Source organism: Heterodontus francisci, chromosome 39 (assembly GCF_036365525.1).
Source record: "Heterodontus francisci isolate sHetFra1 chromosome 39, sHetFra1.hap1, whole genome shotgun sequence".
Lineage (NCBI taxonomy): Eukaryota > Metazoa > Chordata > Chondrichthyes > Heterodontiformes > Heterodontidae > Heterodontus > Heterodontus francisci.
Genome location: NC_090409.1, coordinates 3885980 through 3904981, shown reverse-complemented (window position 1 = coordinate 3904981; position 19002 = coordinate 3885980). Strand labels below are relative to the sequence as shown.

Genomic DNA, 19002 nt, shown 5'->3' with positions numbered 1-19002 from the left:
AGAACAAGGTTTAATATCTTCTGACTGTTTCTCGGTAACCACATGAGACATAGGTTTTCTTATTTGGTTCCTTTGATTTTTCTTGTTCCTGACTGACAAATGTTCCAAACATCAGATCAATCCTCCCACTTGCATCATGTCCCAGTCTCAGTCACAAGCAACAGATAACAACACAAACACTCTGAAACATACAACGCAGTCACACTTTCCTTTGTGACATTAATGTCGAGCTGTTTTCCTGGTTGAATGCAACTGTGAACAAATTTGGATCAAAGAAGTTGCCTTTGAAATATCAGCACTGAATTTCTGTACAAGGAGGAACAGCCATTCCAAACTCACATCCGACACAAAGGCTGTTTTCTCCTGTGATGAAAATTCATCATGTAATTTGAATTCTCACTTCAAGTTAAGAAGACACAGATGGAAGTGATTGACAAGGTAACTTCTACATCACAAATGAGAAGCAAGGCTCCACTGGAAATTGAACCCAGGCTCTCCTGTTTACAAGGCAGGTGCTTTAACCAACTTAGCCACAGAGCCAGATGTTGATACAATTAAAATCAGAGGAGCACACTATTTATTCTCATATAATATCAATATCAAAGCAAAATGCAGCAGATGCTGGAAATCTCAAATAAAAACAAGAAATGCTGGAAATACTCATCAGGTCTGGCAGCATATGTGGAGAAGGAAGCAGAGTTAACGTTTCAGGTCAATGACTCTTCTTCAGACCCTTCTATATATTCTCATCCCACTTCTCCACAGGTCACCACATATATTTTATCTTTTCCCACTTCCTGAAACAGTCAATCATATACTCTATTCTTCCCAGAATAGAAGACACTGACCAGGTTTCTTTAATGAACAGCAATCTTATGAGTTTATTGCAGAACTAGTCATGAAATAAAGCATAAATACACAGGTAGAAATTTTAAAAGTTCCCTTTTTTCCTTAACCAACATTTAAAGTCCCTTTCTTCCCATAGCCCCACACACGCACACACACATACACCGGTTAACTGAAAAAAAAGAATTATTTTTTTACAATTCTGAGTTCTGTTAAAGACAAAAACAACACTTGGGCTGATTACTTGTTCATTCCTGAAGAAAACAGCAGATGAGATATGTTGTTCCAAAACTGGCATACAGTCGAACTTCTGAGTATGCGTAGACAGGTCACTAGGGTCTTTTCGAACAGTTTTTTAGAGGCAGTGTTGAGAATTAATTTTAGCAGGCTTTCTTCAAAGACAGGAGAAGAGATGAATTGACACAGTGAAGTTCTCAGGGTCTTTTAAAGATTTTCTGCAAAACAACGTGGGTTGTGATCTTCTCTCCTTCCTTGACACTTCTTCAGGCTAACTTTATCAGCTGCTCACTCCAGAAGGTAAAACACAATGACTGCTACAAATAAAAGCTTGTTATTTTTCTGCCCTCTTCGGTGTTTGCTGCTGCTGCCGGGTTTGTCCAATCAAGAGGTGCAACTGACTTCTCCGTCCACATTTCCCCCTGTTACCAGGGTTTCTGTTCTACATTTAACTTGAGTCATGTGACAACCAGTAAACATAGCTGCCAAATTAGTACTTTCAGTACCCTCTTGAAAAAGAACTGGTCTGACATTTATTAAGTTTGACGATGAATTCCTCAAAAAAAATTTCACAAATCAAAAATTCAAAATCACTTCCATTACATCATGTACATTCCCTGAGCTACAGGTTATTGCAAGTCTCCCTGGCTGTGTTTATTTTTGTTGATTTTGCACTCAGGTTCTTTCTGAATCCATGTGTTTGCAGAACTTTGTCAGTGAGAAACATAGAGATATGCTTAAAGATTTCCCTGCAAATTATTCATATCTCCATCTTTCTCCGAACTTTGTAGAAACACATTAATGTGGGAATCACATACAACAGGCCGTCAAACCTCTCCGTTAAACATTGAAAGGTGACAGTGTTTATTGTGACGGGGTTCCATTTATTCAGACACATCTGGTATAAAAGTGCTCAAGAAATGATTCACACATGTAATGTATTTGTATATTATGTGCATGACATAATGACGCAAATAAACAATTCCTTGCACTTGCCACGCTTGGTGTATATTTTCTCTGCTGATGCCCCCTGAATATATTAGAGAAATATATTATTAATAGAGACATATAGTAAAAGCAAATAAGTTATGATAAACCTTTATAAAATACTGGGTCTGAATGGCCTACTCCTGTACCTCCACAGAAAGCTTCCATTCCAGGTTTGCACACACTCGTCAGGATCACTCTCCACAGATCCCGCCACTCCAGGCTCGGACACCCTCTTCAGGATCACTTTCCATAGATCCCACCACTCCACGCATGGATATCTCCCTCATGATCAGATCATCGGTCCTTAGTCCTGCCACATCCAGTCATGAATGATGGTGAACAATTAAATAACTAACCAGATGAAGAGGCTCCAAACAATCTCCATCCTCAATGATGGTGGAGCCAAAGCTGAATCATTTACAACCATCTTCCATCAGAAATTGCTCAGTGGATGATTCATCTCGGCCCCCTGAGGTCCCCAGCATCACAGTTTCCAGTCTTCAGCCAATTCGATTCACTCCACATGATCGCAAGAAACAACTGACGTCACTCGATACAGCAACGACAATACGCCCCAACAACATCCCGGCTCTAGTACTGAAGACTTGTGCTCCAGAACTAGCTGCGCCCTCAGCCACACTGTTCCAGTAGAGCTGCAACACTGGCATCTACCCGACAATGTGGAAAATTACCCAAGTGTGCCCACTCCATTAAAAAAAAGCAGGACAAATCCAATCTGACCAATTACCGCCCCATCAGTCAACTATCAATCATCAGCAAAGTGATGGAAGATGTCATCAACAGTGCTATCAAGCACCAGACACTTAGCAATAATCTGCTCATCGATGCTCAGTTTAGGTTCTGCCAGGGTTCCTCGACTCCAGGCAAATACTTGGCAGGTAGAGTATAATGTGGGAAAATGTGAGGTTATCCACTTTGGTAAGAAGAATGGAAAAGCAAAACATTATTTAAATTGTGAGAGATTACAGAATGCTGCGGTATAGAAGGATCCGGGTGTCCTCGTACATGAATCACAAAAAGTTACCATGCAGGTAGGGCAAATAATTAGGAAGGTAAATGGAATGTTGCCCTTTATTTCAAGGGGGATGGAGTATAAAAGAAGAGAAGTCTTGCTGCAAATGTACAGGGTATTGGTGAAACCACACCTGGAGTACAGTGTACAGTTTTGGTCTCCTTATTTAAGGAGGGATATGCTTGCATTGGAGGCAGTTCAGAGAAGGTTCACTGGATTGATTCCTGTGCTGAAGTGGTTGTCTTATGTGGAGAGTTGATCAGGTTGGACCTATACTCATTGGAGTTAAGTAAAATGATAGGTGATCGTACTGAGACATTTAAGATGTTAAGGGGGCTTGACAGGGAGGATGCTGAGAGGATGTTTCCCCTCATGGTGGAATTTAGAACTAGGGGACACAGTTTCAGAATAATGGTCTTCCATTTAAGAAGGAAATGAGGAGGAATTTCTTCTCTCAGAGTGTCATTAATCTTTGGAATTATCTTCCACAGAGAGGAGTGGAGGCTGGGTCATTGAATGTCTTCAAGACTGAGTTTGACAGAATTTTATCCACAAGGAAGTCAAGGGTTATGGGTGGCAGGCAAGAAAGTGGGGTTGAGGCCATGATCAGGTCAGCCATGATCCTATTGAATGGTGGAGCAGGCTCGAGGGGCTAAATGGCCTGCTCCTGCTAATATTTCTTCTTTTCTTATTTTTTATTGCAGCTTGGTTCAAACAGACACAAAAGAGTGGAGTTCTAGAGGAGAGGTGAGAGTGATTGCCCTTGAGAGAGTGTAGCATCAAGGATCCCGAGCAAAATTGAAGTCAATGGGAATCAGGGGGAACACTCTCCACTTGGTGGAGTCATACTTCGCACAAAGCAAGATGTTGTGGTTAGTGGAGGCCAATCATCTCAGCCCAGGACATTGCCTCAGGAGTTTCTCAGGGAAGTGTCCTCGGCCCAAACATCCTCAGCTGTTTCATTGATCACTTTCCCTTCAACATAAGTCAGAAATGGGAATGTTCGCTGATGACTCACAACTCTTCAGATACTGAAGCAGTCTGTGCCCTCAAGCTGCGAGACCTGTACAAACTTCAGGCTTGAGCTGATAAGTGACAAGCAACTTTCTGGCCACACAAGTACGAAGAAGTGAACATCTCCATTGAGAGAGAATCAAACCATCTACCCTTTGATATTCAGCAGCATAATCATCGCTGAATCCCCCACCATCAACATCTTGGGTGTTACCATTGACCAGAAACTAAACTGGACCAGTCACATCTATGCTGCAGCTATAAGTGCAGGTCAGAGATTAGGAATTCTGCAGCAAGTATCTCGCCTCCTGCCACCTCAAATCCTGTCCACCATGTACAAGGCACAAGTCAGGAGTGGGATGGAATACATCCCACTCAACAACACTCAAGAAGCTCAACACCATCCAGGAGAAAGCAGCCCACTTGATCGTCACCTAACCCACCACCTTAAACATTCACTTCCTCCACCACCAGTACACAGTGGCTGCAGTGTGTACCATCTCCATAAGCACTGCAGCAATTCGCCAAGTATCCTTCAACAGCACCTTCCAAATCCGTGACCACTATCACCTCGAAGGACAAGGGCAGCAGATGCATGGGAACTCACTACCTGCAGGTTCCCCTCCAAGTCACTCACCATCCTGACATGGAACTGTATCGCCATTTCTTCACTGTTGTTGGGTCACAATCCTGGAACTCCCTCCCCAATAGCACTCTGCGTGTTCCTGCACCACATTGACTGCAGCAGTTCAAGAAGGCAGCTCAGCACCATATTCTCAAGGGCAATTAAGGATGGGTAATAAATGCCAGCCTTATCAGCGATACTCGCGCCCATTAATGAATAAAAACCAAATCACTCTCCACAGATTCCCACAATCTGGGCTTGGACATTTACTTCAGGAGCACAGAGCTTTATATAACTGCAACATGAGTTCCAATCTTCATATTCCGTTCAGTTTTCACATTATTTTCTACCAGTCCACTCGCTTTTAGTGATTCAGTACTCGGGTCTCTGCACCTCCGCAGTTTCTATCATCTCACCACTTAACAAAAAACACTCTGCTCTATCTTTCTTAGGTACCAGATGACCCCTCATTTTAAACTCCATCTGCCAAAACATTGCTCACTCACTTAATCTATCAAGAAGATTTGAAAATAAATTTCTTGCCAAAGGATAATGTTCTGCTTCTGCTCCCTCGCCGTTTGCTTTTCCCGTTAGTCTTTCACTTGGTGTAAATCCAGAGAAAGTATAGATGGAAGGAAGGGAGGGAGGGAAAATCCTGCTCCATTTCGTGATCCCTATTTGATCTTCATTCCAGTCCAATTTGGGTGAAGAATTCCAATTGTCTGTCTCAATTTTAATATAGTATAAACAACTCTGGAATCACAGTCAAGATACTGACAAGAACAGGTTTCCAGGCCGACTTCACATCGAAGCTGTAAACAAGAATGCAACAGGCAGCTGATAAACTAATGACAAGGATGGGATTCGAACCCACACGTGCACATCACGATAGATTAATAATCCATTGTCTTAACCTCTCAGCCTTTCGCCACCCAGCAAACAAGTAAAGCACAATCATCACCTTCAGCTCAGATCCTGGCTGTGCAGCCAGATGTGCAATGATGGAAATGTGGCTTCTGAAAGTAAATGAAATTTCCATCACATCAGGTCATGGCCTGTTGGGAATGGAGCGGTGCGAAACATTTCCAGACCATGTCCAACACGTTTCGACTCAGTGTGAAAATCCACCACGGAAACACTGGAACAAACAATCATTTGATCACATCATGATTAACATCACTCAGACACCAGAACCATTAGGTCACTGACGAAGTCATGGTGACTTCGAATTTCTCATGAAATGACAACTGAGAAAACTGACTGGAAGAATTGCTTCAACTCCACGTGATCAGCGAGGCACAGCCTCAGCCGACTTGTCAGCTGGTGGAAACAAATATTACTGCTTCTGATCTTCACCAGAACAGAGAGTGAGATGTAACATCGATCATCAAACAGACTGTGAGAGAATACAACAGAATAAAACACATGGAGAGACACTGTGGAATAACAAATAGATTTGATTGGAATGTTGAATTTTGATTGGAATCGATAAAACACCAGAAACAGCAGATTAAATTGGGATTCTCATCATGATATTGATCTGGGACAGAAAGGAGAAACTGATGGAAAGAAGGGAAGAAGGAAGAATGGAACTGTTCAGTTTTTTCAGTTTTTTCACTCGTCCATCAAAGCTGGAGAAAAAAAAGTTGCAAAAATTGCAAATGCTGCCAAAACCTTGGATCGAAGGATGTCCCAACTGTTTAACTGTCTCCTCAATGGGGGATTTCAATCAGTAAGCAATATTATTCTCTATTTTTTTTGTTGAATGAACCCAGAACTGTCACTTGGAGTTAATATCTGTGTTCCGAATCCTGAATAATAAAATTGTGAGTTTCTAGATATTATCTGGACACATTTCCTGCTGAAAGAACTAAGAACTCTTTTCGAATTTACACAGTACTACATGCACACTCATCACGCCTCCTAAGCTGGCATCCTTGGTGCTGCTCTCTCTTCTCCCAAACCTCATCCCATGTGACTGTTACATCATCACTATGACAGTGGGAGAGGTTGATCCCACTGTCTTCAGCATTAACCCTTTACATCCTTATACTACACTGTTAATCATAAAAAATGGTTAGAGGGAACTTCCTTCATTTATCGAAACACCAAACAGCTGCCAGTTGTCAACCAACTCAAACCAATCAGAGAGAGAGAGAGAGAGTGTCAGAGAACTTCCTGCATCCAGTCCTGACCCTGTCACGCTCAGCAGTTGCTCACCCAGACCCCACTCTCATCAATATTGAACATTGTCACTGAGACCCTTCAAATAATGTTTATAAAAGGCAGAAAAATTCAAAGTTCATCGCAGCTGGATTGATTGAAACTAAGTTTAATATCTTCTCACCACTCGGAACCACACGAGAAAGTCCTTCAATCGTTAGCATAAATTATCGGCTGTAAGAATGTTTGTCATTGGGTTGAATAATTTCTGTGTGAGGAATGTTCCAGCATCATAAACCAGGGGAACGTGCTGACTGAGTTGTGTCTTCATCTCTTCTGGGCAGTCGGACAGTTCACCCCTCATTCTGCTGTGATTCACTTTCCCAAAGCGGATCTACAGATTCTCAATTCTGGAGACTGGGTTTTCTTATTTTGTTCCTTTTGATTTTTCTTGCTCCTGATTGATAATATATTCTAAACCTCGGATCAACATTGCCCTGTGTCCCAGTCTCGGTTAAAGGCGACACATAATGGCACCAACACTCTGAAACATACAACATGGTCACACTCTGCTTCAGTGAGATTAATGTTGAGGCGGTTTCACGTCAAATGCAATTGTGAACAAATTTCTCTCGTGGAAATTGTGGGTGATTTGAGTATTACTGAATTTCTGTGCAAGGAGGGACAGTTTCAAACAGCCATTCCCGAATCACTTCTTTCACAAAGACAAAGACTGTGCTGTCTTAACGTGTCCCTCAACTTCACAAACAAATTTAAACTCGAAGTTCAGGGGAAGACAGAGATGTGAATGATTGACAGAGTAATCTTTCAATCATAACTTTCCGTTTCTTTACTGCAGTAAGGCTTTGTTGGGGTTTGAAGTTAGGTTTTTCTGTTTATTAGACAGAGGCTTTAACCAACTAAGCTACAGGGCAAAACCTCAAACACATCCTTTGCTGGAGTTACAGGTTATTGCAGGACTATCTGTCTCTGGGTTCTTTCTGAATCCATAAGTTTCAAAGATTTCCCTGTAAATTATTCATATCTCCATCTTTTCCTGAACTTTGAACAAACACATTACTGTGGGAATCACACACATCTGGCCCTCACACTCGTCCACTGAACATTGAAAGGTTACAGTGTTTGGGGATCCATTTATTCAGATACATCTTGATCAGGACATGATTCACACATGTAATGTTTTTGTATATTACGTTTATGATGTAATATTGCAATTAAACATTTCCTTGCACTTGTCACATTTGGTCTCCATTTTCTCTGCTGATGCCCCCTGAATATATTGGAGAAAATGGTGATGAGGATGAGATAAAAGTCTGTAAATATAGGCAGCAAACAGCAGCAGGGACTGCAGTGAACAAGAACAGCCAGCTCCTGGTGACCTACCTGCTCGGATGGTGGAGATTTTGGGTGGATTGTGTGAAGCCTGTACTACAGACTGTCTCCTCAGTTGAATGAGATGCCCTAGGGTAAAGCATGGCTACCCGACCCGACTCCGACCAGACCCGATGACATGTCAGGTTCGGGTCGGGTCTCTCTTCCATGTCCGGCATTCGGGTTCGTGATGGGTCAGGCTGGAGGCGGACACAGTGCTGCCTTGCTCAGGGAGGGAACTTCTGCATGATTCCGCAGGAATAGCCAACTTTCGGAATGGAGGATCACAACATTTGGACAAGGTATGTTTGATATAATTAACTTTATTATGGTAGTCGGGTCGGGTCGGGTCGGGTCGGGTGCGGGAAAAAAATCAAAGGACTCGGGCCCGGGTTGAGTTCACGTTGGATGTGGTCAGGTCGGGCCGGGTTGGGTTTCAATTTCATAAATGAGCAGGCCTTTACCACATGGTCTTAGTGTGCATCTGATTGAAAGTGATTATTTGGGACAATATGGCTGCACCCAAGGGATACATTGGAAGGCGAGGAACATATGAGAGGGCGCGAGACCCATTCAGTTCATATATTGAAAGAATGGACATGTTTTTCAGAGATAATAACTTTTTGGAACTTGAAGGTCAAAGTGAAGAGGTCGAGACTCAGAATAAGGCAATTCTTGAGGGCAAGAAAGTAATTTTGCGAATGTAAATTATCCTGGAAGTGTATGACATGCTAACAAATCTTCCTGCTCCCATCAAGGCAAAAGATGTGAATTCAAAACAATCATCACCAAGTTGTAGGAACATTTCAACCCGAAGCCACGAGAGATCGGAGAAAGCGAGAGATTTGGAACCAGAAAGCAGAAAAGTAGTGAAACAGTTGGTGAGTACATTATGGCACTGAAGAATTTATTACTACATTGCAACTTTGGCACATTCTTAGACCGTGCATTATGAGACAGATTTGTGCTTTTATTGGTGGATGAGAAAAGATACTAAACACGCAAAATCCTACATTTCAGCTGGCATGTAAGATTGCTCTTTCCATGGAGATAGCATCAAAGAATGCTGGGGAATTTCGTCTTATGCCAGTGACAGTAACACACTTCAGGAGAAGATTAAAAAACTGTCAAAATGGGCTTTCACATGGCAGATAACATTTTCCACAGAGAAGTGTAAAGTGATAAGGTTTGGGAGGAAGAATGAGACAATGTGCACCAATCTTAGAAGGTTTGAAAATGTTGCGAAAAGCAAACAGGACACTTGGCTTTGTTACTAGAGACATAGAGTAAAAGCAAATAACTTATACTAAACCTTTATAAAACACTGGGGTTGAATGGCCTACTCCTGCACCTCCACGGAAAGCTTCCACTCCAGGCTCGGACACTCTCTTCAAGATCACTGTCCATACATCCCGCCACTCCACGCACGGATATCTCCCTCAGGATGAGATCACAGCTCCACAGTCCTGCCACATCCAGTCGTGAATGGTGGTGGATAATTTAATAACTAACAAGGAGGCTCCAAAAACATCCCCAACCTCAATGATGGTGGAGCCGAGCACGTCAGTGCAAAAGGCAAAACTGAATCATTTGCAACCATCTTCAGTCAGAAATATTAAGTGATTTCGATCTGTGCTAATTTCAGCTCCTCATGCTCGCTGGTGCCTTGATTCTCTGGTGCTAATTTCAGAGTAAATCATGCAGCTTGACAATTGGAGTCAAAGAAAAAGACAGGAGAGGTTGAAAGTGCCAAAACCTGGGATTGAACCAAGAACTGTGATTTTTAGTACTATGCAAATCCAGCTGAACTATTTCAGCCACACACCAAAACCAGCCTTCGCTCATTGCTTTGGAAGACAATGTTTACATTCAAGTGTTTGTCAAAATTTACAGAACACAACATGAGTGATATTTCCCATTGTTTTCTCAGCACTGATGGATTGTGAAGCGGGAGACAGCCAGGAGTCCCACTGAGCTGCACTGACCCCGAGTTGTGAGTGAAATTAGATAAAGTTCAATCTTTAGCAGTGAGACGCTGGAGAGACGGAAGAGTCCTGAATCAAGGAGAGACTTTCTGATATAGTAAAAGCAAAATACTGCATATGCTGGAAATCTGAAATAAAAACAAAGGTGCTGGAAATATTCAGCAGGTCTGGCAGCATCTGTGGAGAGAGAAACAGAGTTAACGTTTCAAGTCTGTGACCTTTCATCAGAACTGGCAAAGGTTAGAAAAGAATTAGGTTTTAAACAAGTGAAGGAGAGGGGCGTGTGGGAGAGAACAAAGGGGAAGGTGTTTGATGGGGCAGAGGGCAGGAAAGATTAAATAACAAAGTTGTCCTGGGACAAAGGCAAAGAGTCCGTTAATGCTTGTGGTCAAAGACAAAGCATTTGTCCAGAGAGAGTGTTAATAGCAGAATAATGAGCAGCTCCGACGACATGAAAAACAGGCACATGGTTTTAAACACACTGTGTTTTGTGCTCCCCCTTTTGCGAATCCTTGTTCACAGCTTTCCAATTATAATGCGAAGAAATGAACAGAAACAGGCTTTCTTTGGTTTAAAGAAGAAAAGTGAAACTTATTAAACTTGCTTAAACTTTAATACGGTTCATGCCTACAGATATACGATGTACCCATGCTAGCATGGACACGTGATATACAGATGCAGCTAGGGACAGAAAAAAGAAGAAAAGATAAAGTGGAACAGTTTGAGGCAATATCTTGTTCCTGTGCTTCGAGCTCACGGTATAGCACTTTTGTAGGTAATTCTTGCATTTCGTGGGGCCCAGTATTCTACTTAAACTTTGTACATGTTGGAGATTTTTGTCTATTTGAGATTCACATGTTTTCACAAGGTTCAGTTCTGTGGGAAAGAGATGGAGGCAGGCAGGACTGGAGAGGGTCTGCCCCATTCGGGAGCACACGGTGTTCTGAGTTCAAATCTGTGGCAAGTTCAAAAAACCAACAGCCAATTAGTCATGTGACTAAAACTGGTCTGACCACTTCTGCTGTGTATTGGGGAAGCAAAAGACTGCGTCCCTTTGTTTCAATGCTGTTTGCTACTATGCGAATTTCTTTCCAGTCAGGCGCTTGCAATTTTAAGTTTTAATGTTCATGTGGCAAAATTCATGTGTGCCTCAGTCTTGGCAGGTGGGGTGGGGGGGTTTGCCTGACACCAGTCATGTTCTGAAGTTATTGAACTCAAGGTTAAGTCCACAAGGCTGTAGAGTGCCGAATGGAAAGATCAGGTGCTGTTCCTCGAGCTTGCGTTGATGTTCACTGGAACACTGGAGCAGGCCAAAGACAGAAATGTTGACATGAGAGCAGGGGGGAATGTTGAAATGGCAAGCAAGCAGAATCTCAGGGCCATGATTTCGGACTGAGTGGAGGTGTTCTACAAAGCGGTCAGCAAATCTGCGTTTGGTCTCCCCAGTTTAGAGAAGACCGCATTGTGAACAGAAAATACAGTCCGCTAAATTGAAAGAAGTACAAGTAAATCACTGCTTCACCTGAAAGGGGTGTTTGGGGCCTTGGATAGTGAGGACAGAGGAGGTAAAAGGGAACCTATTACACTTCCTGCGATTGAATTGGAAGGTGCCGTGGGAAGAGGTATTGGGGATAATGGAGGAGTGGACCAGAGTGTTGCGGAGGGAACGATCCTTTCGGAATGCTGACAGGTGAGGGGAAGATGCATTTGGTGGTGGCATCACGCTGGAGGTGGTGGAAATGGCGGAGGATAATCCTTTGGATGTGGAGACAGGTGGGGTGGAAAGTAAGGACAAGGGGAAACCTGTGGCGTTTCTGGGAGGGAGGGGAAGAGGGGAGGGCAGATGTGTGGGAAATGGACCAGACACACTCCTTGAACTCTCTGCTGACGAAGTCTGAAAAAGGTAAGAACAACCACACAACATGGGTCTCAAATCCAAGACCCTGAGATTAAAAGTCTCATGCTCTACCAACTGAGCTAACAAGGCCTGATACAGTACTTCTACTCTGTCTGTTCTTGGACGGATGCAGCTGTTGGCTCCACCCCAAGGGCGGGGGTTTGTTCCACCAACCATGAAGCAGCTTCCTATCAATTCCCAAAATTATCATCTCCAACAAGAGAGAATCTAACTATCTCCCCTTGACATTCAATGGCATTGTCATTGCTGAATCCCTCACTATCAACATCCTGGGGGTTACCAATGAGCAGAAACTGAATTGGAACAGCCATATAAATACCATAGCTTCAAGAGCAGGTCAGAGGCTGGGAATTCCACTGTGAATCACTCACCTCCTGTCCACCATCTCCAAGGCACAAGTCAGGAGTGTGATGAAAGGCTCCTCACTTGCCTGGATGAGTGCAGCTCCAACAACACCAAAGAAGCTCAACACCATCCAGGACAAAGCAGCTCACTTGATCAGCACTTTATTGACCACCACCTCGACCACCTAGAAGGACATTGGATGAATGGCAACACCACCATCTGCAAGTTCCCCTCCAAGCTACACACCATCCTGACTTGGAACTATATCATGGTTCCTTCACTGTCACTGGATCAACATCCTGGAACTCCCTTCCTAACAGCACATATAACAACGGCTCAAAAAGGCGGCTCACCACCACCTTCCCAATGGCAATTAGGGATGTGCAATAAATGCTGGCTTTGCCAGCAACGCCCACATCCCATGAAAGAATAAAATAGAGATTTGCCGCAATGGTAGCAGGGTGTGGGACTTCAGTTATGTGGAGAGATTGGAGAAGCTGGGGTTGTTCTCCTTGCAGCAGAGAAAGTTCAGAAGAGATTTGACACATTTGTTCAAAATCATGAAGGTTTTCAATAGTTTAAATAAGGAGAAACAGTTTCCAGTGGTAAAAGGGTCAGTAAGAAGAGGACACAGATATCAGGTGATTGGCAGAAGAACCAGAGGTGACATGAGGAACCATTTTTTACACAGCGATGTGATGTGATAAAGAAAGAAAAGACTTGCATTTATATAGCACCTTTCAAGACCACTGGACATATCAAAGCACTTTGTAGACAATGAAATACTTTTGAAGTGCAATCACTGTTGCAATGTCAGAAATGCAGCAGCTAATACCCACGAACAGCAATGTGATAATGTCTAACTGATCTGATTGAGGGGCAAATATTGATCACAACACCAGGGAAAATTGCTCTTCACTTGTTTGAAATTGCAGCATGGGATCTTTTACATTCACCCAAACATGCAGACCGGGTCTTGGTTTAATGGCACAGTGGTGCAGTGGTTGGCACCGCAGCCTCACAGCTCCAGCGACCCAGGTTCAATTCTGGGGACTGCCTGTGTGGAGTTTGCAAGTTCTCCCTGTGTCTGCGTGGGTTTTCTCCGGGTGCTCCGGTTTCCTCCCACATGCCAAAGACTTGCAGGTTGATAGGTAAATTGGACATTAGACATTGCCCCTAGTATAGGGAGGTGGTTGGGAAAATATAGGGACAGGTGGGGATGTGGTAGGAATATGGGATTCGTGTCGGATTAGTATAAATGGGTGGTTGATGGTCGGCACAGACTCGGTGGGCCGAAGGGCCTGTTTCAGTGCTGTATCTCTAAACTAAACTATCACACCTGAAAGGCAGCACCTTGAACACCCTCAGTGCTGCACTGGAGTGTCAGCTGTGAAATCTGAACCCAGAAGCTTGTGATTTCGAGGTGAGTGTGACCAACTGAGCTACATCTTTTACCTGAGTCTCAATCCTTCTACCAACAGTTTCTCTCTATCGGGTCTGTCACTACCCCTCATGATTGTGAACACCTCTATCAAATCTCCTCTCTAAGGAGAACAACCCCAGCTTCTCCAATCTATCCACATAACTGAAATCCTAACCGAAAGGAATTTTTCCTCAAGTTCCTTCTGGTTTTGTGAGTCACCTTAAATCTGTAACCTTCGGTTATTGACCGTTCAGCAGTTAGAAACTGTTCCTCACTATTTACTCTACCTCAAACCTTCAAGGAATCTCTGCAAAGTAACTGAAAATCAAGTTGTCAGAAGTGGGATTTAAACACATGCCTCCAGTGAAAGCTGCAACCTGAACAGAGAAGCTGAAACCGCTCAGTCACCTCAACTGTTCAGACCTTTTTTACCTCGTCATCACTTCTGTACTTTGAAAGGTTCACTCAGTTCAGGAACTTGTTCAATGTTGCTGGAATGCTTAGTGATTGGGATATTAACTCCCCCGGGTTTTCCTGAGCTTGTTCTCGGTGTATGGGGATGTTTGTCCTGGGCCGTGGAATCTTGCATCCCTGTAATGGACATTAACCCACTGATAGAATCTGTTTTCACTGCTTTCCGCTGGTGCTGGGTAATTTCAGAGCGTGGGGCTGGAATGTTTCTGCTTGTCCCGGCCTCACTCACTCTGGGAAAGAGTGAATAATTGATGCGTCTGTTTCTGTATCTGAAATGTGACTTAGATCTGCTGTTATTAACCGAGGCAGCGCTGCAGAAGGATACGTTAATAATATCTCACTAATCAACTGCAAACAGTCAGAATGTGAAACTTTGAGCAGCGCTTTCTGCACCGTCAGGGCTGGAAAGTTGAGGGAGGGAGAGACGCTGTCAGTATCTGAGTGTATCCAGCACTGCACAGAGAAAGAGCCAATATACCGGGGCTGAGACACAGTGCATCGTTTCACATTTAATCACAACAATATCCACAGTCAGGAGCTGAAACGGATGAAAAACGAATAGCAAGAGCAAAAGTAAGAAAACTAAGCAATTGTAGATTAGCTGATCAGCTTTCTCTGTGTTACCTGGTAGTCTACTGTTTTATATTCAATGCTCTCTCCACTGTGGCCAGGGAATGATTTCTTCTCAAGGGCTGAATATTAACAAAACTTCTTAGAATTTAAATCTTTTAAAAGTAATTCCATGGAGCTAATGGGGAAAAGTCAAATAACTGCATCAATTATCGGAGAGCAAGTTGGTGATGACGTGGATGTGTCTGCAGTGTGCAGGACCAGACTGTTTCTATAGATTCACAATGAATGTTCCACCTTTTATCTGCAACAGTAAAACTGATCGTGGACAATGGCTATTCTGGTTGCAGCAACCTAAAGATTTAACTCATTGACACCCTGCTTTCGGGCAATCTAGAAAGAACAACACCCAGCTCTGTCAGTTAGTGTGCTTGTTTGTTAACCCACAAATTGTTGGTTTAAGCACATAAAAGGATGAGGCTTTATTAACTTAAACTCTTCTACATCTGCTGTATTACTCTTGCTGTTGATTCTTCAAAGTTAAGGTTAATCAAGTCTTTCTTTGTGAAATCCATGCTGACTGTGCTTTATTATATTTTCATTTGCATATGTATTTTCTACTTTTGGGGATTACACGATATTGTCATTTTTTGTTGATTTTATTTTTATTTATTGCATTTATTGCCCATCCCTAATTCCCTCGAGAAGGTGGTGGCGAGCTGCCTTCTTGAACCACTGCAGTCGATGTGGTGCTGTTAGGAAGGGAGTTCCAGGATTTTGACCCAGCAACAGTAAGGGAACAGTAATATATTTCCAATTCAGGATGTTGTCTGGCTTAGAGGGGAACTTGCAGGTGGTGGTGCTCCCATGCATCTGCTGCCCTTGTCCTTCTAGGTAGTAGAAGTCACGGGTTTGGAAGGTGCTGTCGAAGGAGGCTTGCTGCAGTGCATCTTGTGGATGGTGCACACTGCTACCACAGTGCATCGGTGATGGAGAGCCAATCAAGTGGGCTGCTTTGTCCTAGATGGCATCGAGCTTCTTAAGTGTTGTTGGAGCTGCACCTATCCAGGCAAGTGGAGAGTATTGCATCATACTCCTGACTTGTGCCTTGTAGATAGTGGACAGGCTTTGCGGAGCTGGGGAGAAATTTAGAAAACTCAATCCTTCAACAAAATAGTTCGAAAACCATTAATATAGAAATCATGTGAGGATTCATATGCAGGAGAAACAAGCAAAATACAGAAAGTACAGAGGACAGCAGAAAAGGGAAATTAGATCAGCAAGAGAGTGTGTGAGAAAAGATTAGTGGGTCACATAACTGCGAACACTGAAGTCTTTTACCAACATATGGACAGACAATGAAAGGGGGGATCAATTAGGAGATTCTGTGGAGGCAGAGGGCGTGGCTGAGGTACTAATTAAGTACATTGCATCTATCACAAAACAAGCAGATTGTGCAAATGTCACAGTAAAGGAGGAGGTTGTGGAGAAATTGGAGGGGATGAAAATAGATTAAGAGGAGATAATTACAAGGTTAGCAGTGCTCACAGTAGAAAAGTCACCCGGTCTGGATGGGCTGCATCCTGGGTTGCTGAGGGAAGTAAGGGTGGAAATAGCGGAGACTTGATCCACAATCTTCAATCCTCCTTGAATATGGGAATGATGCCAAAGGACTGGAGGATGGAGGGAAGCTGACACAGTTCGATCTCAGTTTAACTTGACCATTTTTATAATGTATCCATTGTAATAACTAATAAGGTCAAGGAAGCCATTTTATAATTCACACATGACCAAAGGAGCCATTTTGTGTTCAGTACTAATGTTTATATCCTGTATAATTAATGAGTAGCTACCCATCATGAAACAGAGGATTGTAAAGGTAATGAACCCTGATTGAGTTATAATTAATGAATCAATAATAATTTTAGAGAGAATGGGTTTTCATTTAAAGTTTGTTCAATCTAATTACTTTGAGTTTCTGTGTCTGTGTGGGAAAGGGCAGTTTCAGCTAAATGTATAGAAACAATGGACCTTTCTAGGACCCCTGATAAAACCCATGGTCTGGTACATCGTGACTTCAAGAGTCTCGATTTAATGAATAGGAAACTTGTTTCAGATAAGATTGGGAGACAGTGGGAAACCACTCCATTGTACTCATGTCTGAGATTCTGAGGACAGGTGACTGTTCGTGGAAGACATCATTAAGAACTAATTAAATGTACCTAGCAACAGCTCGGACCAATTATTATTTTGCAAGGTGGTGTGATCGCCATCCAGGTGTCAAAAGTAGGGATCTTGTAAGGTTTCAGTTTGCAGGAACACTAGAAGACCTCAGGGGTAAAGGCTCAGATCATCAACCAAGTTCTCCACCTGACGAGGGATCTAGACTGGACAAAGAGGACCGTGACACTCTGAGACCAAGCTCGACCAGTCCACACACCTGCTAGAGCTGTAAAGTTACATTCCCCAAGTTTGTTAAAGATAATTTTACTTTCAATTATTAAGCACTATTTTACTCTCAATAAAAGTTCTGGACATATTAATCAAATATCCTGTTGCTTTAATTGCTTAAAGTCATGCCCAAAGAGATTGTCCACAATAGACTTTCCAGAACTAAAAGATAAGTCTGCAAGGACTGCTAATTTTACAGCCCTGTTTAAAAAGAGAGATAAACCCAGGAACTAAAGACCAGTTAGTCTAATGTCGGTGGTGGGGAAACATTTAGAGACAAATATCCAGGAGGAAATTAACTGTCACTTGGTAGAACATGGCCGAATAAATGACAGCCAGTACAGATTGGTTAACAGAAGATTGTGTCTGAAATAATTAATTAATTTCTTTGATGAAGTCTCACAGAGAGTTGACCAGGGTGGTGAGGTTGATGGTGTGTGTCTGGACTTCAAAATTGCGTTTGAAAAAGTACCATAAAATAGACTTGTTAACAAAATTCGAGCAGATGGGATTAAAGGGGCAGTGGCAGCATAGACACAAAATTGGCTGAGGGACAGAAAGAATAAAGTAGGATGAATGCTTGTTTTTTCAGAATGGAGGAACTAATACAGTAATGTCACTGTTGTTGCAGTGTGTGCAGTGTCTGACCCTGAGCTGTCCGAGGGTGGGGGCTGTTTGTGATGTTCCTGTGGTGTGCATTATCGTCAGGCTATCTCTCTGAGCTGTCACAGGGATGGGGCAGAGTGTGATCTCCTTGTGCATGTCATGCAGGCCCACTGGCTTGTGGTTCCATCCTGATGCCAAGAAACAGAGCCCCATCTATGGGCAAAAAGTCTCACTTCCCTGTGGGTGTCTTGAGAGAAAAGCAGGGTTAGGGAGTAAACCTGGACAGTAAATCCGGAATGGAGTCCCATAGGCGGTTACCTGTTACTTATCAGGTAGTTTTCCAGCAACTCCTGTAGCAGAGCAGGTACCAAACAGGACAGTTTTTTTCCTTTCCTTTGGACAATACTAGCAATGCTGAGAGGGGGGTCCTGATGCTCAGGGTCTCCATACTATTTGCCCAGTCCTGTGCCCTGGAGAGGACACTCCAGCTTTGTGCTTAAACATTAGCACAACACGGGAATAAACAGTTACCGATTGTAAGCTCTCACTCAATTGGTGTAGAGTATGATCGCCAGGAGTTACTTCTGGCAGTGGGAGAGATCTTCATGTCTCATTGGATAGCGACCACCCACTCAGTTAACTGCTGTCCTGCCACGACCTACTTGCTTCAATGGGTACTTGGAGCTTAGAGAGATATCTCTCAACAGGTGGATCGATAATCTATGCACCAGGCAAGACAAACTTAACAAAGAAGACATCAGTCCTTCGCATCACAAGCTGGAATGTGAGGACCATGTGTCCTGGCCTTACTGACAACCTTCTGCAGGTTGATAGCACACACAAGACAGCTGTGATGGACAAAGAACTCACAAGGCTCAATGCGGACATTGCTGTGCTGCAAGAAACTAGACTCGATCAAAGTGGATCCCT

The 19002-nt window shown here is 43.1% G+C and overlaps 1 non-coding gene across 1 annotated transcript; it reads right to left on the bottom strand.

The window, feature by feature from the left end:
* Positions 1 to 466: 466 nt before the first annotated feature.
* On the bottom strand, positions 467 to 540 carry trnat-ugu (transfer RNA threonine (anticodon UGU)). Its single transcript has one exon. It is a non-coding gene; the product is annotated as a tRNA-Thr (tRNA).
* Between the last annotated feature and the right edge of the window lie 18462 nt (positions 541 to 19002).